Raw genomic sequence first — 24,876 nt, forward strand, 5'->3', positions numbered from 1 at the left:
CCACGCGCTCTGCGCGCCCCGCACGCTCGGGGCGCGCGCCAGCGGCAGGGCGGGGCGGGAGCGCCCCGGCGCACGATCATTGGCCGCGAGGGAGGAGGCCCCGCCCCACCCCACGCAGCGCGTGCGCGCGTGCGTTTGCGTGCGTCCGTCCGTTGAGAAGAGCGGGGGCTGCAAGGGGGCGGGGATTGGTTGCCATGGGAGTGACGTCAAAGTGTGTCGGGGGCGGCGAGCGGAGACACGGAAAAGGTCAAACTAAAGGCGAAGGGGGAGACGCGGCCGCGCCGGGGCGGGGGCCGAGCTGGGCTGAGCCGGGCCGGGCGGCTCCGCGGGACCTTTCGGCCGAGCGAGGGCGGCGGCCGCCGGCAGGGGGTCTGCGAGCGGGCCGGGCGAGGCAGCCCCGGCGGTCCTCGCGGCGGAGCCGGCCACCCTCTCTCACAGGTAAGGGGGATCAGGGCTGCCCGGATGGGGCGGGAGGCAGGCTGTGGCCTGGAGTAGTGAAGGTGAGGGGGCCCGGGGACGGTGGGGCGGAGGCGGGGAGCGCCTGTGCCCCCCGAGGGGCGGGTAGCCGGGGGGAGGGTAGCAGAGAATTTGCGGCCTCCAGTCCCCCGGCGATGGGGGAGCCTGTGGGGGGCCTCGCTGCACGTTGCGAGCCGGGAGGGGAGGGCACCCCGCACCCCTCGCCCCGCACCCCTCGCCCCGCACCCCTCGCCCCGCACCCCTCGCCCCGCACCCCTCGCCCCGCACCCTTCACCGAGCCTCTCTGTGGGTAGATTTCCCACCACACCGCCCTCGGGGACCGTCCTCCCTGCTCCCCCCTCACCGCGCGGTGACCCCGTTGACCTGGGAACAGAGGTTTTTTGTTGCGTTTTATTTTTTTATTTTTTATTTTTTTTGATGGGCTGTAGGGACTTCTGCCCCCCGCCCTGGCCCCCAGCTTTGCAAAGCTTGTCTCCCGAGCTGGCTGTCCCTTCTGCCCTGCACTTTGCCCTTGCCCGGTGGTCTGTGGTGTGAGTGAGTGAAACTATTCAAGGACTGTTGTTTTTTCTTCAGTGAGAGAGCTGGATCACAAACAAGGCAGACTACCTAATTATATATATACACATATATCTCCTTTTGCCCATAGCAGCCCAGTGCTGAAGTAGGATTCTGTGACAGTATAGAACAAGGCCTATGGGCATGATTTATTTTTTTTTTAATTATTTCTCAGAAAACCCTGGAGTGAATCTTGCTATTAGCATGCAGAGTTTGGATGCCACAGGCAGTCTGTTGGCTTTTCATATTCAGAGAATGATTTAGAGGAGCAGAAATGACTCATTAATAGAGAGTGTTAGTTGCGTGAAGGCAAGACCAGGTGAAGTTTCTTACTTTACCACAGACTTACTCTGTGACCTTGGATCAGTCTTTCTGCGCGAGTCCTCTGTTTGCTTATGAATCAGGAATAGCGGTGCTTTCCAGAACTGTGCTGTGAATAAATATACTGATGACTGTGAAATGCTTATCTGCTATAGTAATAACAGATAGATACCGATGTTATTTCTATTACAGAAACAGAGGCTGTAGCCAGGGTATGAGTGTTTTTCTTGCAGAATTTTCCTGTAGTAGCTGCTATTTGATGGGAACAGGCACTTGCTTAAAGAGATATTTAATAACCTGTTGTATTGCATGATGTGCACTGTGTAGTCATCTTACACTTCGTATTTTTATGAAGCGTGTGCTCTAATATACTTTTAAAGGGCTGCCATTCCACACTGCATATTATTTGGGAGGGTTTTTTTGCCCAGTTTGCCTAGAACAAAGCTGGTATCCTCTTCCAGTGTTAAGGAAACCTTGTGAATTTGTAATGTGGCTGATTATCTCCAATAGTTGGCGTCTCTGAACTCTATATGGTGTTAGGTTTGGTGCTTTGGTAGGGAACTGGAAGACAGGCATTCTGATATACTTGATATGGTGAAGAAATTACTTACAGCGTTGGTTTGTAACTTTCTGTGACACTATTTAGTTGTACATGTCAGGGTTGGGTAGTTGCATTAACTCGATGCTATCTCAGGGTGCCTCTGTATTTGCAAGAAAATACTAAAGGGAATGACAATAAGTTCCTTATGTGTGTAATGAAAGGTAAACTGAGTAGTTCACTTTTAGGAATGGTATTTTCCCTCTTGTCTTATATGATGCTCTCTATAGAAAATAAAATTCTAGGCAAATTCATAGGCAAAACTTCAATACTGAAGTCCCAGAGCTGTGAAGGAGTTACCTGTTGTGGTTCACGTGCTGCTCAGAAGTGGTGCACACCCACTGCAATAACTGGTGAAGGCTCTGAATACTGACCTGAGTGGCTAAGTATTCCATCTTTACTGTTGTGCTTTATACAGACTTGTGCAGCTAGATTGTTTGTCTCTCTTTTTTTTTTTAATTAAAAAAAAAAGGTACAGTAGGAAAAAACGCACAAGCACTGCTTACCTGATATCTTAGGGTTTTTTTGAAAGCAATTTGATCTATAGTTTCTCACTTGTCCACTCAAGTTAGTACGAAACTTCCATAATCAGTTTAAACATTAAATAGGAAAGCTTTGATGTGTTGAGGAGGAGGTAAGCGCAGCACAGTTAGGGTTGTTGGATTTTGTTTTGTTTTCTTTTTTCTTAACAAAATTGAAAGCTGCTCTGGTGTAATGGCAATTCATTGTTAATTTATAATATGTAGATGCCCTGGAAAAAATCAAATACCTAGTTTCATAGCTACCCTTAGGCATCTTTAATTTATGCAAGGAGGGCTCACCCGATAACTCCTGTAAGTCTCTATAGGTTCGTATAGGTCATATTTTAACATGGATAAATTGTGCTTCAACTGTTTTTTCAGTAAGTATTAGGAACAAAGATGTGTGTACATGATTACGTGTTTTTTTCCAGTTCTCCATTACATTTTCTGGTTTTATTTAGATTCTTCCTTGTAAGTGCTACAGTAAATCTAGGGTCTTCTTGGATTTTATAACTCTATCTCTCATCTTAATATTAGAATGAAACACAAGTTTTTTGAAAAGTTATTTTTCAAGATCTCATTAAAACAGAGCTAACTGTGAGGTTTTAAAAAACAGCTAGAAAGACTGATTTTAGGATCTGAGACACTTGGCCAGCACAACCCAAACGTATACGAGTGACATCAGCATTTTTCTGAGCCATTTATGCTCTTGCTGTTGTTGGTTCCCAGCAGCGCCTCGTGCCTTATGTAATCCTGCCCTGTACATCCTGTCCTGCTGTTCTCGTGCATGGAAATTCATTGGCGTTATCTTACTGTAGGTTTCGAGAGCTGAGTAGTTACCGGCTGCTTGTTGTCTCAAATGTCTACATGCAAATTTCGGACCAGCATGCTGAAGAGATCGGTGCCAGGAGCATAATACTGACCTCCTAGGAGACATCAGAGGAATAACTTGGAGCGAGACACAGCTGGTCCTCCTGCTCCTTTTGGTAATGGGAACTGTAACTGCTGGGAAGTTATGTGGCTCTAGAGATAACCATGAGAGAGGGGTTTTACGGGACAGAAGCTTTGATCTGTATCGTACATAGCTGGACCACTAATGCAGTTTTGATGGCTGGTGATAAAACAACCATAAAAAAGCCAAAGGACTAAAGTTTCAACAGAAACTTCAGTAATATTAAGACCAGAAAATAAAGGCTTTTATATACTATTAGTATGCACTTCTTATTGCAACGTCCTCAAGAGGAATTGTGCCTTCAAATACTTGTTCTTGTAGTTAGCACTTAGGCATGCTTAATGAAGATACTGTCACTTGATGGGTGAAATTGAAGCAAACCCTCCATGATAAGCTTTCCTAAACATTCCTTCTGGTTTTTTTTGCTTGCTAAATCTAGCTCAAAACTGTTGGCATAAAATCCTTCAATAACACAATGTTTATAGTTTAATTCTAAGTAATCGGGCATCTTCTTTGACAGCATCTAATGTTTCAGTTAACAAAAAGAAGTTTCTTAAATATACTGTAGTTGCTTTTGTTCTCTAGCAGCGTGAGGGAGCCAAATTCCTAGTTACCTGTCTTGGTGAACATGGTTGTCCTTGTCTGGCTCCGCGGCTTGTTTTGAACAGCTGGATCTGAGCACCCATGTAGCGCAGTCCTGTATGTGACTGTACAGGACGTAGAGCTCTGCAGTGGAACCATATACAGAAGGAGCGAAGGGTTGACATGGAGGAGAAGTGCACCTGGGTGTGGAAGTAATAAAGAAATCCTTCCTGTGACTTTCCGCAAGTGATCTGTTCCATACTGCGCAAAACAATTTCTCATTCTAGTGGAGAAACAAGAGGAGTATGAGACTTGACAAGGAGACTGGTTATCTGAAAAGGAACAGGTGCAGTGCTTTGACACTTGAAAGCTAAACAGAATTCCTCTAAGTGAGCTGTTCTTGCAGAGTTTAAGGAAATTTATTGGCAAAACATCTAAGAGGGACTTGAATTTTCATTTTGAGTGGGGAATTGAATTATCACTATTGCTTTTATCACACAAATCTAGGAATGCGTGAGCTTTTTTTTTTAATGCTTTTGTTATTTTTGAAGATATGCAAATCTTTCAAAACCATATGCAGAAAAATGGACAGCAGTGCTTTCTTTATACATTTTAGCAGAGACTTGTAGCAGCTGTATGAGTAAACATTGTAAAAAAAACCAAAAACAACTTCAAAAGCACCTGCGTGTAGCACATTCAAGATTCCATTGCGTTATATTTCATTTCTTTACAGATATTTATGTGAATATGAAAGTCCACATACAGTTTGTCATTGTTCAACAGCCTTTTCATTCTGTAGATGTAGTCAAATGTAGTCTGGATGCTTAAGTCTGCTAAAATATTTATAAGCAAGTTGGCTCTTGGAAGAAGTTTCCCACAGGATGCAGTGGGTGTCAGGTCTAAAGGTCAGTGGCAGACAAAGTGAAAGCTCTTTTGGATTTATTTTCTACATGTTCTTAAAACCAAATTCTCCTTATTTAAAGAAGCATGGAATCTTCCTTTGTTACTTCATAAATTTCAAAATGCCAACAGGCATTTACAGATTCATTTTTGCTTAAGTGTTTTGTTGAAAGCTTTATTTTTTTTTTCTGGAGGGGAAAAAAAAAGATCAGTGCAGTGAATATATTCATGAACTCTTAGCACGGAAGTTCCTGGTGTAAATAAAAAAAGCCAGATGGAGTTTTAAGTGACTGCCATGTACAGCTTACAAAACGGACATTCCTGATACTAATAAAAGGGCCAGATTGGAACTACATAATTAATCCCAGCATCCTTTTCAACACGTGATAAGATTTGGCTATAACAGCCATAGAGTTAATAGAGACAACTGCTAATTTCTATGAGGCAGTGGATTGTTTGCCTAAAATAAAAATACCTGCATGCCTGCTCTTGTATGTATCTACTGGTGATTAATGCTCTTGCTGCAGTTTAAATGGGAAAATAAGCGTGAGTAGTGGCTGACTTGGTCTTGAATCTATTTCCTGTCTTAAATATCTATGTAAATATATTTATATACACATTTAATATGTATACTTTGTCTGTGAACATATTTTATGCATATAAATATATTTAAAGATAGGAAATAAGTATGTAGGTTTTTTCTAGTGTTACATAGCAAAACCTTCTCTCCATTGGAGTTGATTTGAAATGTAATGACTGGGAAGCCCCAGGGAGTGATCTTGCATTAAGTTTATTCACTGTATGTATCAGTGACCTGGAAGAAGTGTGCAGGAAGGTGCAAAGAAAGAAAGAAGGATGGAAAAAAAAAAGGCTTAGGAGGTGGCAAAAAGTCTGCGCCAGAGACAGGAGGAGGAGTGGGCAGATGGCAGCCAGTACCAAACAGGTGAATAATCAGATTGAGAACAAGCTGAATAGACTGGGGGCGAGTGCTGTTTGCACACTGCTTGTATTTTTGGTTTAGTTTACGTGATAGGGATTTTTCATGTTGTGATATATAGAACAGAAAGGTAAAAATGGTGCATCTGGAAGCATATGTAATGGTGGAAGCATGCCTGCCGTTGTGAGTTTTATAGGCTTGACCTGCAAGTTTATTCAGATCTACATTTGACATGCGTAATATGGAATAATATTAAAATTATCTAAACTGTTAGTGCCTGGATAGTATGGGCGTGCTGCATGACCATAGATTTTTTTTAAATTTATTTTTCTGAAAGCAAGTGGTATTTGTGATAATTTGTTTACATAGTTTATTTTATCTAGTTTGTTTGAAAACTTTTTGGGTGGCTGTTTAGCCTAACTGTTCATTAGCTCAGTGATCCTTTCCAGATTGTTGCTTTGAGGCACCATTGGAGTGAAGAAGGTAAAGAAGAATAAAGGGATGGTTGTACTGATGAATGATTGATGCTGTAACACATAGCACAGTGCTAAGGATTGTACAAAATAAAAGGAGATGGAAGAATCCTCCCCTGCTGTTTCTTGCTTCAAAAAGATTAAAATATCAATTTATAATAATAATAAGGCATACATATAGAAGAGAGTTTTAGATCCTCTTGATCTGCCTGTCGGTAATTTTGTCAATACAATAGCAATTACTGTCTTTCCTGTTTATATTTACTTCAAAATGTTCCTGCTTTTTTCTTCTTTAGGGAATTCTGTAAGTTAGAACAGCAGTGAACTGGTCTAACTGGAGAATGCCCCACTACCCAATAAAGAGGCAGATTTCTGTCTGAGCTGGTACTTAACTAGAAGCAGCACAACTCACCTTGCAGTTTAAAAGTCATTTAGAACAGATAAGTTTTCTTCACCTGAAGTTACCCTTCAGTAATATAGTTTGCTCCTCCTATACTGTCATCTTAGGATAACTCAGTCTGAACAACACAAGTAAAGAGTTTTAATAGCGCAAGAAGCCTGAGAAAACTAGGTTTATATTTCTGCAGAAATGGTTAGAAAGATAAAGGAAAAGATATTAAAATATTCACAAGAAGTGCCCTAGATAAGATTGTTTCATGTCTGAGGGCATGTTGGATCCTGTGGGAAATGAGGAGGCTGAACTTCTAGAAGGCTGTTTAATTCCCATGTTTCACACTCCATCAACACAGTGTTAGATACCAAAGTGGTATTAGTGGAATTTGTGAGAATGTGGGCATATTATATAGAAATAATAAGTCCAAACCAAATCTTTTGCTGCGTAAGAGCTGTGTGGAGAATGAACATCAGAGGCTTAAAATGAGTATAATAAATCAAAATTCCAGATGAGGCTCAGAGGACTTTATTCACTTCATTGTTTTCGCTGCAGATCCAGCGTGGTTCAGCCAAATGCAGAGTTGGCGTTCTTCTAACGTTCAAAGCGTTCCTAAATGTTCCCGAAGACTGAGCTCTTCTCTGTGCGTTATCTTAAAGCGCTCAGTCCATGATTTAGAGTGCTCAATGCACTGTGTGCTTCTATGTGCAGAAATCACAAGCCCACAGTTTCGGGTGAGTGGTGTGAGGTATGTTGTGTACTGTTGATAACCTAAAGAAAAGGCTCAAATTTGTGCCTTATGGAGAGCGCTGTTTCCCAAAGCTGATGCTTGGCAACAGAAGATGCACTGCTTACCCTCTGCAGCTTGGCAGAAAATGCACATGAACTTCCTAAGCTTATATCTCAGGGTACAGACTGGTCAGAGCTGCTGGCACAGCGGACTTTTTCTCTTTTGAAACCTTCACCGAGCTGTCTGCTTTGCCCATATCCTCAGTACCAGGCAAACAGAACAGTATAATAGGGGGCAGAGTTATGTACTAAGATAGAAATTAGAAGCAAATGGGTAAAATAGAACAGACTGAAAACTCTGTTCTGGTTTAAGCAGATGGTGACCTGTCTGGCTGCTGTTACCTGGAATTTCTAGGGCATGCCTCAGCTGTTGGACTCCTAGCAATAGTCTCTCATCAGTAGCAACATTGGTAAAGTATTTTAAGTTAAAAATGCTATGAGTTTTCCATCGCATCTTCCTTTCTTTTGCCCCATCCTTAAAAGTGCTCTGGCTGGGTCCACAAAAGCTCTTCCTGGAGATGGGAACCTTTGTGCTTAAAGGCTATTGGTCTTTCTTTTTCTCCAAATTCATTCTGCTGGATGACTGGTCCATATTTGATGTGCATCATTATTTCAACATACATTCTTAAACATACTCATACCCTTAGTGTAGTGTGTTTTTTGTTAACTTGTTGTTTTCTGAGAGTATCTTTATCTTTTATAGACTACCTGATACATTATTAGCACTGTTGATAAACTTTGTAGCTAAATGTTCTGATTATATACAGATCTTCCTTGTAAATAAATATTCTTTCTCATCACTGCCCCTCAATCTACTTCTTTTGGAGTTTTGTCATAATTTATTGTTCAGTAAACTTTACCAGTGAAACTTTAACTTAAGAGTGATTGATATTGCACTCACTTCTAGAAGGATAAATAACACACTTTTTCCATTAAATTAGGTTAAGACAAGAAATACTACAGCTAATTAATTTTTAATATTAGTTTGACAGGTGTGTACTTTATCCCAATAAGACAAAGGCAGTGTTTTCAATGTTTTTCTTGATGACGGTTCTGTGAGCCCAACTCGGATCTCCCTGTAGGTCCAGGACATCTTCATTTTCACGTCCCCTTGGCTGCCTCACTAAACCATCTGCTGATGGGTTCAGGCACTTTCAGGTCAACATTGGGAATGTTCTGGTATCAGGGAAGCTACTTCTGCAACCTGTCCTTCATCTTGTTCTGAATATATCAAGACAGTGTTTCAAGGAAATATCAAGGGAGGTTAAGGTGACTTTCAGAGCTTTATGAAGGTTGGTATACCGGATCTTTAGCCTTTATAGCAGAAAAGAATCCTCCAAACAGAGCTTGCCGTCTTCAGAACTTGAATCAGTTTTGATACAAGGCAAATTCTTTAACAAGGAAACTTGCGATATTTTCTTTACTTAAAGTGCATATCTGTCTATTTTGACTCTTGCCTATCCTCTTTTTTTCCCCCCCCCCCACTTACCACTTCTGATCCAGTGCTTTTAATATTATTAATTACAAAATGAACGTAGTAGTTGATATCCTCAAATATTATGCGGTTAGGCATGAGTGATTGGTCTTTGTGTTTTTCATTTTATTTCAAAGGTATGACTGCTTTGAGTTCAAAAACCTAATTAAAATTTTACAGTGTTTTTTTTTTCACTTCGGGTATGCTGACTAAATGACTTGTCGTGCTAAGCACATTAGTTGGATCGGGAACTGCTAAGCTGGTGGTTCAGTTAAAAGTCAGGCTGTGCCAAATATTAACTAGAAGCTGTAAAATCTCAGGAAACTAAAAGGAATCCGTGTACTGAAACATTCCTTGGTTCTAACAACCTGATTGAATTTGTGATCCTGCATGCCGATGAGAAGTTGCACGCTACAGTATCAGGGAGAAGTACTGATTTATGTATTGCTCTTTCTTATGCAACATAAATTCAGTGTCAAGTTCCTTATTGTTGTAGTTCATAATACTTCCTGGCTGTATCTAAATTAAGAAACAAGACCTTTACACAGCTTGAATTGCTGTTGTGTGCAGTATTACTTCTAAATTTCTCCTAAGAATACCAGGTATCCCGATAAAACCAGATCTCTGCTGAAATTCTCAAAGACTCATTAATGATTAAGATTTTTCTTTTTATGAAAAGGGAAATGTTTTTCTTGTCACCTGCCTTTAATGAAAAGGTGAATACTGGTTTTCTGTCAATTTATTGATACAGTTTAAATGTACTATTGCAGAATTTTCCATAATAGTTTAGACAGTTTATAACATGCAGTTAATTGGAACAGATCGTTGGACATTGAAGCACCATGGTGTACAGGCTATTGGTAACACTGTTTCCTGTCTTTAAACCACTGCTTTAAGCTGGAGAATATAATTAATTTGAGGAGTTCTCTGCTTTTAAATAGGATTGTAGTTAAGTTGGAATTTCATTTGCTTACGGAGTTTAACAAATAGAGCCAACTATGTTGCATTTTCTAATGTTATAAGTGGAACCTAAGGCAGCTGACTTCTGGCTTTGTGGTGAGTTTTGGTCTGTCGTTAAGCAAATTTTATGCAATGACTGGAAGCCTGTTTTTGTAGTATTTCCTTAAGTGTACCTTCATTGGTCCCATTGTACACATTTACTTTTATTTAACTGTTTTCACAGAACATATTTGTTTTAGAAATGCTATAGCCGCATTATTATTTTTTATTTGAATTGCTTACTTAGAGGGATTTCTTGATGTTTTTACAACATTACTGTTGAACTAAATGGTCTCGACTGACCTCTGAGATATAACAGCTCTGCGAAACTGACTGTTAAGGAGGTTCACTGAGAATTCACAGTTGGTCGCTCAGATAAAGAATTAAAGTAGTGGGTAAGAAGTGTTTCCTGTAACTTGTCCCTCACTTACAGATAAACAACATAGAAAGAGCTGATTTACGAATTAAGCCAGTCTCCAAACACCCTGAGAGTTTTCTTCAGTTACCTTTAGTGATTTCTTTGGCTCATAACCCTTGTGGAAAGCTGAATTAAGATACCGTTCAGCTCTTTCAACAGGTGAAATCAGCGATAAGGGCTGTAGCATCCTTGGTCTTCAAACCTCTTTCAGGGAACATGATCTGGTTTATGAACTGGGTATGGCAGTATTCCTATGAAGAGCCATGCGTTTGCTTATGGTTTTTATTTTTGTAAATGTTGTGAAATTAGGTAGGTGGGGGTTTTTTTAGCTTGTTTTGTGGGGATGCCTGGTTTTAATGAAATTTTATTTTGGGTTCTAGTGAAGTTCACTTTAAAATCCTGATAAAAATCAAATGTGCAGTGTAGAAACTCCAGACTTGGTGATGCTTTTGTGTGGGAGCTGCACTGTTGGGCTTGGCTTGCATCTCCCATGCGAACTGTTCTGCAGAGCTGTACCCGTGACCTCACAAAGGGAGTTACGTTAATGTGTTAGTAGCCAGCCAGACACCAGAGGAGGATTGAACCACATCCTTGGTTAGAGGTTTTCACAAATAGTTTTGGGGAATATTAGCATTCAGAAATGTATTATACTGCCAAGTTCTTCAAGGGAGGTTTTGCCTTAAGTGCTTGAGATGCCTCTGTCTACTGAGAAACATTTTTGTTTATTGTTGCATTCCTTTGGTTTGTCCTTGCCTCTCGGAGGTCAGGATGCCGTCTGACTTATCCATGTACCCACAGGTGGGGTGTTGGTAAAGACAGACTGACCTGTGACTCCCTTCTTCATTTGGAAAAGCGCATCCTGCTCAGTTGATTTACAAGGAGTTGAAGTCTGCAGTTGGGGTGAACTTTGATATCCAGAGTGAAAGGCAATTTGATGTTCCTCTGCTGTTTCATTCAAATGTTAGTTTCTTGTTGCAAGGCATGGAAGTATTTAAGCTACATCCAAATGATTATAAAGTTGACAGAAGCTTTAAGGGAGCATCGTGTTGCCAAATTCCTTTTTTTTGCTGTTTACTGTGTCTTTATGAGACGTGCAGTTTGCTCATGTTACTGTTCCCACTCAAAACATTGATACCAGGGGTATCAAAAGTATTGCTCTCTTTTTTTTTGAGGGGATGGCGGGGAAAGGTTCCTATTGTGGTTAAACTATTCACCTATATTGATTTAACACTAGATTGCCACCAAAATAGCCAGTCCTGCCCTATACAGCACCTTTGTCCTGTCACTGCTGAGGACTGTACTGCCACCTGGTAACTGAGACCAGCTACCTTCTGTAGGAGAAAACTAATATTTTTCCTTTTTTTTTGTTCTTTTTCTTTTCCCAGTATAAGTTTGCAGCTAATACAGTGGTTGTCCAAGTAACTTGCATCATGAAATTATAAAATTCCTGTAACAGTGGAGAAAGCAGGAATCTCTCAGCTGGATGACAGAGGGCAGGACTTCTCTTCTGCCACCCTGCAGTTACCATGTTCAGTTTAAACCATCGTGAAAGTGCACCAGAAGTCAGGCTCTGTGCTGTGAGTATTCATGTTTTTGGCATGGTCATTGTGCAACAGCCTCCCTTATTAAGGGAGGCAATACTCTATTGCACAAAATGATGTTCTTATTGCACAGTTGCTCTCTATTTGAGGTGTTACGAAGATCTAGGTTGCATGTAATTGTTGCATTCATGCATTGCTCTGTATTTTACAAACACGCATAAAGTTTAGGTGCTTAGGTTCTGTGACTTAAAATGCAGCTGATAAAAATTGCTTCAGGATTAACTTCGGAAAAACTGTGTTGTTATCTTCAGAACGCCTATGACTATAGGCTGGATAATGGTTTTCTTTGCTGTTGATTCTGTGTTTTCCCCTAAGAAACAGATTATTTTTTGGTTAGTTGGTTTCATATGAAAAACAGAGAAGATGATGAATCTTGAGTAATTCTCTTTGAGTACTTTGCCAAGACCAAATGTAGGAATAATTTGTAGCAGATCCTACAAAATACTTTGAAATCCTGCTCAGAGCAGGGCTCTCCAAATAGTAGAAGTAGCTCTGCCTTGGTAGCATTTGGCAGTGCAGGTTTAGAATATATCTTGACCTTGTGAACATTCATATGAACCTCAAAATGGACCTGTAAATTTCCACCTTCTTTAGAAAATTTGTTGCCAAATTGAAACCACATTGGGGTATTATTCTAATTTGTATTGCTGAATTATCTAATGATGTAAAGCTTTAGAAAGGATTTATTGCTGTATGTGCTTCTTCTGCCATTTACTCTACTTTGGCACTCAGCAGACATCTCGCTAAACTGATTCAACTTGCACAGCAGTTGAAAAGTCACATAGTGAATTACATTCATGTTTTAATCGGGTTCAGGAATGCAGTTTTGACATGACTGTTCTGATGGTGTCCAATTACCTTTCTGCAGTTCTTGTGGAACATGCAAGTCAACTTTTTTTGGATCAAACAAAATGGAAAGGTGTGCTTCTGGATTGGGCTAATGCGTTTGCTTTAAGACTATTTAAACCGTAGGTATGACGAGAGCTAATTTTGAAGCAAGACCTCCTGGAATATATGTAGTTTACATAGCGTCTTCAACACAAACTGGTTTGCTTTTGCTGATCTGCTCCTGTTAGAATACTCGCCAATGTGAGTGTAGGATTTATTTTTTTCTTTAGATTAATACATTGATTGGTTCACCAAAGAGGTGTGAAAAACACCAGTCAATGCAACCAAGAGAGAGTTCATTTTAGCTACTAGTCTTAATGATTAAATTGAGTACCTTTCTTATTTTGAAACTTGGGTGACATAATGAAATAATTCAAGGTTTGCTTGACCAAAAGTACCCCCAAAATCAGGACTGTAATGTCAGGTGAATGACACATGTTTCCCTTTCACCAAGCTGTTTTATCTATTGCATTGAATTGTTGCTTAATCTGTGTGGCCCTAGAAGTGAGTTGCAGGAATCAGTCCTTCTACTTCTGAATTACTTCCAACCTGTTTACTCTAATTGGTTTAATTGTCATTATCACTAAAGCTTTGCATTTATGGTGTGATAAAACAAACAGTTTGGGTCATGCTGTCTATCTTCTATATTTAATTAATTGTGGTTTAAAAAGCCGTATTTAACGCTGTGAGGAAACAGAATTGAGACTTGTTAGGGAAAAACGGAGACTCTAAAAATCTGTAGTGTGTCTTTAAATGTAAGGCATCCTTGTGTATTGCTTAAGAGTGACATTTTAAAAATTTAATGTTCAAAATTATGTCTTGTGGGAAACATTCTACTGCATTTTTCAAATTTGAGGGAGCTTCTACAAGCAAGCAAAGTGAAAATATCTCTATATATTTCCTGTTCTTAAAGGTACTGACATAAAATAACAATCTTGAAGGGTTTTTTTTCTGGAAGAACATTGAGTGTGATCTACAAAGGTGACCCTGGGATGGTGTTTGGCAACATGTTTAAATTCAGTAGGCTTAGGTATGCAATTTCTGTTTTCTCTATAGATTATTTGGCACTCTCTGATTAAAATAGTTTTAACATAAAATATTTGTGCTTCCAGAACTGTTGCAGCTGCTAGCACTTTAGTCTATTGATAACACCTGGGTATTTATAGCAAAGTCAGTACTGATGTCATCTACGGATAATACTTTTTCCAAAGACTTATTGACTTCACAATGACTGAGGATAACTATTTAAGCAAGACTGTAGCCGCTGGAAGCATATCACAGGAATTAATGAGATCATGGAGTTCTCACTGTGGTCAGATGGGACTTCTGGAGGTCTCTGGTCTATCCAGTTGTCCAAAGCAGGGCTCTGACCAGCAGTTGGTGGGGTCAGCTGTGGCTTTGTCCTATGAAGCCCTGAAAACCCCAAAGGCAGAGAATCCACAGCCTCCCTGGGAAGCCTGTTCCTGAGCTTCACCACCCGCCCAGTGAAAAAAGTTTGTCATCATGTCCAACCTGAATTTTCCATGTTGCTTTTTGTGTCCATTGCTCTTGTGTCTGCAGGGTGTCCTTGCCAGCAGCAGGCAGAGCAGGGCTGACACCCTCACCTGCGATTCTCTATGGGCTTTGCCTTCTCCACAGTGAGATGCTGGCCTCCAGTTCAGCTGCTTCTGCTCCAGCCCCTGGGCCGTTTCCAGCAGGGCTGTTCCTCAGCCAGCTCTCCCCAGCCTGTGCTGCTGCAGGGGGTTCTTCTGCCCCGGGTACAGAGCACTGAACTTTTCCTTATTGATCCCAGTGAGGTTTCTTTTGACCCCATCCTCGGGTTTCTCATGGTGTCTCTGTTGGTAGAAGTGCTGCCATTCACTGTGCCCCTCTTCTTGCCCCGTGCTGGCCCCTGGGGTCCTTGCCAGCTTGAGGACTGAACCTTCAACCATCATTTGCAGCCACATAAGGCAGCGACCCAGCCCAGCTTCCTTTCTGTATGTTGAGCTCAGGCTTCCTCAGAATCACAGAATATCAGAGATTGGAAGGGACCTCAAAAGCTCATCCAGTGCAATCCCCCCGCCGGAGCAGGAACACCCAGCTGAGGTTCCACAGGAAGGTGTCCAGGCGGGTTTGAATGTCTGCAGAGAAGGAGATGCCACAGCCTCCCTGGGCAGCCTGGGCCAGTGTCTGTCACCCTCACTGAGAAGAAGTTTCTTCTCAAATTTAAGTGGAACCTTTTGTGTTCCAGTTGGAACCCACTGCCCCTTGTCCTATCATTGGTTGTCACCAAGAAGAGCCTGGCTCCATCCTCCTGACACTCACCCTTTACATATTTATCAATGTTAATGAGGTCACCCCTCAGTCTCCTCTTCTCCAAGTTCAAGAGCCCCAGCTCCCTCAGCCTTTCCTCACACGGGAGATGCTCCACTCCCTTCATCATCTTTGTTGCCCTGCGTTGGACTCTCTCCAGCAGTTCCCTGTCCTTTTGTTCGTCAGGAACCCTCTGTGAATGTCATGGCATGTTTTCTAGATTATACTGGTAATTCCATGTAGAATACAGCAGTAGACTAAAGCATTTGGTAGTTAATAAGGAAAATTTTTAATTGTTGGTATGAGAATCAAAATTTAATTTCATGATTTAGACAAAAAAAATTCCTGCTAAAAGTTGCTTTTGTCGTCTTCTCCAAAAAAGTGTCTCCTCTTCTTATTGTAGTCCAGAGACATTGCTCCAAGTAGGAAAACATGAATCAGATTTGTCAGATATACTCCTGGCATATTTACAGACTAGGAAAGCCTATTTTAATTCTTTTTGTGTTATATGTTATTGAAGGAGGTGTCTTGTTTCTAAAGGCATTGGTGTTTGAGAGAGAAATACCATGAAAGTAGTAGTTTTCTAAGTAAGTTGGTCAGATCCTATGTAAGATGGATTTAGGATTATGGAGTTATGTTTTCAAAAGGAACTGTTTTTCCAGTGCATGTCTGTTTTCAATTACTGTCAGTAAATCCTGAAAATTATTTTCTCAGAAGAACTAGGTGAAAGCTGCTTTTTAAATAGACATAATAGTTGTGAGAGTAGTTGGGAGGTGTTTGGTATTTACATTGTATGGTTTTTGTTTCGGTTTTGATATCGTTGGTCCAGAAGTGGATACCATGATGACGTGCTGGTTTTGTGTGGACTGTTTCCTTTGTGGAAGCGGGTTGTATATTTGTACTTAAAAGAATGGGTCTTTTTGGGTATTACTGCAAAACAAATATTTAACTTTTTTTTAAACTTGTGCATAAGGACAAAGATGCTTTGTAAAACCAAGTGCTGTGCACTTGTCTGTTGTTTGTGACGTGCACGCTAACTAGGTTGAGCTTATTTTCTTTCAAGTAATTTATAAAAATGCTGTATGCTCTGGGAGCAAGGTTAGGATTGATGCTGGTGTACAGATCATTTCTCAGTTTGATATCTTTCAGGATTTATTGCAACAGAGGAGCTGAGCTCACTCTGTACAGGAGAGGAAAGATGCTGCTGGGACACTGACTTCCACAAAGGCTGCAGTAGCAATCTCCAGATTCTGCTTATCAAAATTAACAGTGTGAGAATGCCAGGATTTGTAATTTGCAGCTATACTAATTTGCATGGACTGGAATGTGTTCACACAGGGTTACCATTAAAATGGGAACATTTGTCCTGTGTTGCCCGTAGATCTCTTGGTGTCCTGGCCCTTACCAGCTTCTCCAACAATATAGTAATAGGGTGTAGAATTAGTTGTTGGGCTGCTGCTGTTAACAGACAGGTGAGCGAAGGGGCTCTGCAGTCTTAATGCTGCAGTTCTCAGCTTGTTTCCATTATAGTGTCATAGAGAACTATTGTTGGCAGCTGGTATCACCAGAGAATTACCATTGCAAATGTGAGTGAGAAGTCATTAAGTGGAGTGTGCTAAATGTGTCATTGACACCGAGTCTGCTACAGCAGTCTCAATTGATAGCCACTCAAACCCACAAAAAACCTGGCTTAACAAATGATGTATTTATATGGCGTTTTTGGTTTCCATCTTTTCAGGAAGGTTTTTCTGTTCGTGCTTGGCCATATTTGGGTCGGCAGACACAGAGGGCTTCAACTTTTTTTGGAAACTTGCTGCTGGAAATAAAGACTGATTTATTGGTGTGTATCCTCTGATACTGCTGCAAAGAACATCTATAAAATGTATTCTTTGTTTCTGTGTCTTATCAAGTCTTAGGGTTGTTTTTTGCCCTCCTGCTTCTGCCTTCCACTCTCTTTAAGAGGTGATCAGACCAGTTATTGTATATTCAGTAGTCTGAACTTTGTTTTCCAGACTGGAGGATTATCTGAATCTTAAAGATGCTTTTAAAAAGCAAGAGCTCACTTTCTGCAGACGACTCTGTCATCTTGGACCAGAGAGAAGACAAGGCAGACAGTGGGCGCAAATTAGGAACTGGAAGACTTTCCAGGCTAACATCGAAGCATGTCACGTAGAGGTAGCTGTATAATATTTAAAGCGATTTGTTTTAATAGTTTCTAATTAAGTATGTCCAAGAATCTATCTCAGATTAAACAATGTACTTTCATAGTACCTCTTAACCAGGAATGAGGCAAAAATTCCTCTAAGAGGGACCAAAAGAAAAAGGTAAATAGCTGAAACTATAGAATGAGAACTATACTGTGCACAGCAATGTTGAGTTATATATTAAGCGCAGTTATATATTAAACCAGGTTGCAATTTAAGTTGGGGAATAACCTATTAGGGAGCAGTGCAGGGGAAAGGGACCTGGGGGTCCTGGTGGACAGCAGGGTGACCATGAGCCAGCACTGTGCCCTTGTGGCCAGGAAGGCCAATGGTACCTGGGGTGGATTAGAAGGGGGGTGGTCAGTAGGTCGAGACGGGTTCTCCTGCCCCTCTACTCTGCCCTGGTGAGACCACACCTGGAATATTGTGTCCAGTTCTGGGCCCCTCAGTTCCAAAAGGACAGGGAACTGCTGGAGAGAGTCCAGCACAGGGCAACAAAGATGCTGAAGGGCTGGAGCATCTCCCGTGTGAGGAAAGGCTGAGGGAGCTGGGGCTCTGGAGCTTGGAGAAGAGGAGACTGAGGGGTGACCTCATTAACATTGATAAATATGTAAAGGGTGAGTGTCAGGAGGATGAAGCCAGGCTCTTCTTGGTGACAACCAATGATAGGACAAGGGGCAGTGGGTTCAAACTGGAACACAAAAGGTTCCATTTAAATTTGAGAACAAACTTCTTCTCAGTGAGGGTGCCAGAGCCTGGCCCAGGCTGCCCAGGGAGGTTGTGGAGTCTCCTTCTCTGCAGACATTCAAACCCGCCCGGACACCTTCCTGTGTAACCTCATCTGGGTGTTCCTGCTCTGGCAGGGGGATTGGACTGGATGAGGTCCCTTCCAATCCCTGACATTCTGTGATTCTGTGGAATCCACTGAGTTTGTATCATCAAAAATTTTTGATAGGTAACATAAAGAAAGGGATGGAGTCTTAGTGTGAAATCTGACCTAATACATTCAACATATTTTTGTTTCCCCTAAGTTCATAGTTCTGGTTGTTCAGGTTTCTCTTATGGTCAATGCACTGTGATGTAGCTACCCTGCTGCAAAAGTTTACAATCTAAAAAAGCAAAACCAGCAGTGTGTGTTGCTATGTACTACATAGAAATATAAACTGCTGAATGTCTGTGCTCTGAGGAAAAGAAATGCAATTAAGGGTGCTAATATTCTTCATTTTTCTGTTCTTGATTGCAGGTTAACCTATTAGTTGGGATTTTTATGAGAATAACTCAGTAGTGTGGTAGATGTATTTCTTGAATTTGTGGTGTGAGGTTTTTTAGTGGGTTTCTTCTGTTAGTTTGTATTTTAAGCTCATTTTGAAAGTAAAATGATCTTAGATTAGCCACTTCATGCCCCCTGTGATGACTGTGGAGCTGACTGACTGTTCCAGAACTCCCCAAGTCACCTGAAGTAAACACTTAATTTGGCTGGGTAACTTCTTTGGTACATTATTCCACCTAATGGAGAGCCAAGGTGATGTTCTCTAAATAAACATTTGATTTTTTCAGGCTCAGCTACTGCTCAACCCAAGGAATACAGGACTGCAGTGGTGAGGTGGGGGTGTCTAACTGCTGCCATCATTCTTAGCCACAGCAAACTAAATTTACGATGTTGTTCTTTGTTCAGGCTCAGATGTGGGGCAGTTGGGCAGAGACCCTTTTGAATCAGGATCTGAACTTTATTTTGGCTCACACCATCATCCTTTTTCTGTAGTTTGTCCTGCTTGGATGTGCTTTGGTCAGATAAGAATGTTACTTTACAACACAGACCTGTGGATGTTTGGTTTTCTGAAATGATTATACATGACATATGCATCCAGCCCTCACATAAATTTGGTCTCAGCTGTGTTAGTAACGTTCTACTTCTGTGCTTTCCCATACATTTTTAAAATATCAAGCCACTTTTTTTTCCCCTCTTTCTTTACAATTTGTAATGTTGGATTCAATCTCTTCCATAGTTTTGGGATTTGTGGCCCAATTTAAAAAATCCCGCCTCTTGTGACAAAATTTTTAGTTGTACCGCATGCATATTAGTCACCAAAAGCAGAAAATACACAGGAAATCAGTGTTAAAACTACTTATATACACATCATACTTCATAATTCCTCCTGCATTGTTAACTACCAGTGCTATAGTGAACTCTGTGTGTAGGATCTCAGTACAACATACAACCAATGTTGGAGGCAGTAGCTCACAGGTGAATCACTGCACGGCACAAGTGCTGTTGGCGATGATGTGATTTGGATTATATACGAAATGCAAGCTACAGTAATGTAGAAAATGTATAAAAATGGTGAGAATAGAATCGATTAATACTCCAGAGTTCAATAAATTTATTGGAATATTTAATTTAGAAATAAACGATCTAGTGAAAAGTTGTTTTCCCCTCCCTGCCCCCCCCTTCCCACACCAAAGACAGAAAACAAACAAACAAAAGGGCTTGCATATAAAATCTGCTCTGGCTACTTAATTATAATATCAGAGGAATTTGTATTTAATTAGTTTGGTATAATTACTGTAAGGTAAAAAGGGGAAGAATCTATTACAAACAAATGTGATTGATGTTATTTTTTTCAGAGACTTATCCTTAGGAGGAGTTGGGGGGGGGGGGGGGGAAGAAAAGAGCACATTGAGAGTGTTCAATTCATGTACTGTTAGTCTTTAGGCAGACTATACTATAGAACTTTTAAATCCAGATGTAACTACTAGAAGACTGGTGAATGCTGGCTTTTGACTTCACTATGAAGTTCTTCCTACTATTGCTGAAATTTGTGTGCAGTTCAAGAGTTCTTTTTATATTTGGGGTTTAATTCTCAATTCTGGTGAATATGCATGACTAAAAAAAAGAGTAGTAGCCACACTGAGCATCTGTCTCCTGCTGTCACTCCTCGTCACTCCTTTTGCTTGCATCAGGCATCTGTGGCTAAACTGCTTTGACTGATGGACTGATTGACAAGGCCTCGACTTCAAAAACTGTCATATTTCTGTGTAATAACTGAGGCTTCAGATTCAGTGAGTTATACTCGTTGTAGAATAAGGACGTCTTTAAGACGTGGGAAGAGTTAGGACCAAGTTCTGTCTGGCTGCTCAGCTTCTCACCTCCTGCCTTGTTGAGCTCTGCTTAAGGTGCTCAAGCAGCGAAAGTTCAGCATGACTGGTGAAATGATGCTTGAAGCTTTGGGAACTTGCAGTAAATCTGGGGTCTGCATGGCTTTGAGTTTGAAATTGTGCATGAACACAAGCTTTAGGTGTATCACAGAATCATTTTGGTTGGAAAAGACCTTTAACATGAGTCCAACTGTTAACCCAACTGTTAACCCAATGCTGCCAAGTCTACCTCTAAACCATGTTCCCAAGAACCCCATCTACGCTGGTGTCCCTTTTCTAGTATTAAACCTTTCTTTTTGTTGTTTTTCCAGTGTGCTGGCAGCTGAGGAACGGTTCCTAGGCAGATGATCCTACATTACCATTGGAAAATGACATAAAAGGCAAATTTCTTGTGTCAGAAGGACTTAATGTAGGCTTAAAGATTTGCATCCCTGTGTGTTCTTGACATGTTAGGAGGGGGTTTCACACTTCAAAGAATGATATCTTTATTACTGTTCTGAAGAAAAACAGTTAAAGGCATTAAGAGAAGCCAGCTGTCAATAATCTTCAGTTTGTGATGGCATTAGAATAAATCCTGTCTGTTTTCAGTGCTTTTAAGCTTTACAAAAGTGAGAGGGCAGTGCCTTTAATGAAAGCTGGGGTGTGCTGTCTGCTTATCTTTGTTTAAAAAAAGAAAGTGAGTGGGAGAAGAGCTGGAGGTGCTTCTTGATAAGTATGTGGCTCCAGTTTTTATAGAAGTTGTACCTTTCAAGCTTGTAGTTGTACAAAGTGACCTGTGATGCCTCTGCCTTTTTTAACACCACATTTAGAAATGAAAATTTCGGCTCCTTTTAATCCAAACATAATCGCTTTGTAAGATGCTGTGTCAGCATTTGTAGCTGACAGTGAGTTTGCTAAAACAGCGAGAAGCTTCATTATCGTGTGTATTGGCTATGTTGTGATGATTTACGTGTTAAAACAAAGGAGGTTGTGGAGAGTTTGTTCTCTTTGGGCAGGTGACGTTTCAGTAACCTTCATAATTCCTTAAGAAGTGTTAAATGAAAGCAGTATAAGAAATGGTTCATTGCAACTTAATGCTCAGCAACCTAATTAGCCAAATACCATGTGCCTACCTCTGCATGAAATAGCCCATTTCGTTGCAATGTAAAATAGGAATTTTCAATTTTGGAACAGCCTGAAGAGGCCTTTGTTGCAAATGACCACTGGCTTTTTAACTATTTCTTCTCAAAAATAATGCAGGTCAGCACGGTATCCATAGCGACTGCATGCAGCTTCCTCGTTAATCCTGCCATGCTGCTGCAATAACGAATTTCTCTTACTGCTAACAAGGTTTCATGTTTCAGGAGGAAACCTTTATTTGAAAACTGGATGGAGCTGGGTTTCTGTAATTGAAAAATCTTGAATATTGTCATTTTTCTTCCCTTTTAAACTCATGGTCATAATTATTCTCTTTACGAGCTGCTGTGGAGGCCTAAACACAACCCCCACAGAAGCAGCAACCTTAAATTCCTGAAGTCTGTATATAGTCTGATAGTAGAAAACTTCTTACACGCAAAGATCTTTCCGAAGGGATAAAATCTGTTAAATAGGAAAAAATCAATCTGCTTTCAGCTCTGTTAGTAGAAGGAAGAAATTTCACTATAAACTACAAAATTATGGCATGTAAGTATTATGTGAATATGATCAAGTGAGAATTTTATAGTTAAACATCTGCGGACAGCAGTTTCAGACCCCCCGTGTCCATTGCACAGATGGGGGAAACTTTTGCAACACCAGGAATGCCACGGAGTCCCTTGAATTTTGACTTTCTGGTTATTTCTGTGCACAGTGGTGTGGAATGGGAGCATTAGGGGAATATGCAGCAACCAGCTCAGGGCAATGCACTTAATAAATTAATTGGATCGAACACTTAAAGACGAAACAGTTTAGTTTATTGTGAATATTATTTTTTAATGTTATAAGGGTTCTTTTAACTTAGAGGAAATAGCTGCAGAACTGAATGTCGTCTTGGGGGAGTTTTGACAGTAACTTGTTGAAAATGGGAAGTGAAGTGGTTTTATCCTGAGGCTGTTATTGTTTGGTTTGTATTTGTTCATTTTTGTTTGGGGTTTTTTTGGTGTTTTTTGTTTTGGTTTTAATTATTTGGTTGTAACAGAACTTCAAACTGCTCAGGTAGTATTCTGACACAAAAAATAAATGTTTTCAGAATTCTGTCAAGTTTCTGATATTATGAACATGGCTTGTTTTCCTACTGTCTTTAATTTGCACGTAGCTTCATTTAGAAATATAAATAGTTATGGAAGGAGAGCTACCTGCAGAATTCATAGGATCTTCGAAGTGGAAGTCCCATTTATTTTTGAGAACTTCAGGAATGAGGGTATAGGGAAGTAAAGTCAAGAGATCTTTAAAAGAATAATTTGTTTATATATCTTATGTCTATATAGATATATAGGTATATTCTATCTATATTACAGTTATATTTTACTTATTTATTATTTATATTGCTATTATTTACTATATCTATATGTAGTGTTAGTAGTGTTAGTAGTGTTAGTAGTGTTAGTAGTGTTAGTAGTGTTAGTAGTGTTAGTAGTGTTAGTAGTGTTAGTAGTGTTAGTAGTGTTAGTAGTGTTAGTAGTGTTAGTAGTGTTAGTAGTGTTAGTAGTGTTAGTAGTGTTAGTAGTGTTAGTAGTGTTAGTAGTGTTAGTAGTGTTAGTAGTGTTAGTAGTGTTAGTAGTGTTAGTAGTGTTAGTAGTGTTAGTAGTGTTAGTAGTGTTAGTAGTGTTAGTAGTGTTAGTAGTGTTAGTAGTGTTAGTAGTGTTAGTAGTGTTAGTAGTGTTAGTAGTGTTAGTAGTGTTAGTAGTGTTAGTAGTGTTAGTAGTGTTAGTAGTGTATATTTAATATATATTACTATACTTATATTACTATTATATTACCATTACTATATCTGTTATAGCTATACTATATATAAATATATTTATATCTTATATATATTTTAAATGTATAATTAAAGTATATGTATAAATAAATATACAAATATATAAATAAGAAAGATAAATACATTTGGGCCTGAAGAGGTCTTAAAATGTATGTTAAAAATTGAGAATTTCTATTCTAATATGAATTTGTATTCTAATATCTCTATTCTAATTCAAAATTTGTATTCTAATATATTTGTATTTAGTGTTCTTATTCGTATCTAATTTGTATTCTAATTTTCTAATAAGTTGAGAATCTAGAGCTGTATTTTTTGTTGCAGACTGAAAATAAGATTTTCTTCAGAAATGTCTGAGCAGTAATGTGTTGGAATGTGATGGAAACACGTCTGACGTGTCTTGAACGTCCTCCCCCGCAGGTGAGCGCGTCCCTGCCCCGCGGCGCTCGCGCTGACGTCCCGCGGTCCGGTGCTGTAAACATCCCCGACTGGAAGCTGTTCCCGTCCAGCTTTCAGTCAGATGTTTGCTGCACCTGGCTGCGCTCGGGCAACCACAGAAGGAAAAGCTGCCGTAAATACATATGGATTGTCTTCAAATGAGTTAACTCAGTGGCTTATTGATAGCGTAGGTGTGATTTCTTCATATCCAGTCTGGAGTGGAGGTATAAAACTGTTGCACGTTTCCTCTTTGCTGCTTTGTGGTATGAGCTACATAATTACGCTTCACGGGGCCAGAACGGCAAGTGGCGGTTAACAACACATATGAATGAGATCCCTAAAGCAGACCAGCTTTGTGAATTGTCTGTTTTAGCAGCTCCTGTTCCTTAATGACTCTTAGGAAAAATAATTATAAATGCTGTCAAGTACTTAGCAGGCATTTAATCAGATGTGCCTTGCTTTTTTTGTTTTGTTTGATTGTTTTGTTTCTTTTTCTGGAATTCCCCATCCTGAGTCTCTATGAGTGGGTAGTGCTCTTATTGTTTGTAAACAGAATATAACCCAAGGCCAAAAGAAAGGTTAAAAAAAAAAAAAAAAAAAAAACAACAGGATATATTTTTGCACTAACAGTGCATAGTGTATACACTCGTTTGTGGTAAAGTCATTTTGATTTATGCCAACCCAACCATGACAATAGAAGGTTTTATTTTTCATGTAAATAGCAGCTTTTGAAAGAACAACTTCACTGATCCAGTTCCAGAGCGACTCAGAGCAGTCATGTCCACATGTCTGCAAAACAGCTTCAACGCTTCCCGCTTTGCTTTGGGCAGGATCTGCACACGCTGTTTCCTCATATTTGGGATTTCGTTTCTCCTTTGTTTTTCTCTAACCTTCCATTTTTAAAGGAATTGCCTATGTAACTGCTGCTGCTAAGACAGAAATATGCTTGCACTACTTCACCTCTCTGGTCTCCCT

General features: G+C 40.2%; 1 protein-coding gene across 2 annotated transcripts in view; it reads left to right on the forward strand.

Annotated features, from left to right (window-relative positions):
- Positions 1–287: 287 nt before the first annotated feature.
- ZFAT (zinc finger and AT-hook domain containing) overlaps positions 288–24,876 on the forward strand; it is a 151,095-nt gene continuing 126,506 nt past the window's right edge. Inside the window, exons 1-3 of one of the 2 annotated variants that reach the window (XM_071803779.1) lie at positions 288–438; positions 3,291–3,458; positions 11,773–11,964. The gene's annotated coding sequence lies outside the window, so the exon portion shown is untranslated. The remainder of the gene's footprint in view (positions 439–3,290; positions 3,459–11,772; positions 11,965–24,876) is intronic. The other variant, XM_071803780.1, reaches the window with a different exon arrangement.

This window comes from Patagioenas fasciata, chromosome 2, assembly GCF_037038585.1.
Source record: "Patagioenas fasciata isolate bPatFas1 chromosome 2, bPatFas1.hap1, whole genome shotgun sequence".
Classification (NCBI taxonomy): domain Eukaryota; kingdom Metazoa; phylum Chordata; class Aves; order Columbiformes; family Columbidae; genus Patagioenas; species Patagioenas fasciata.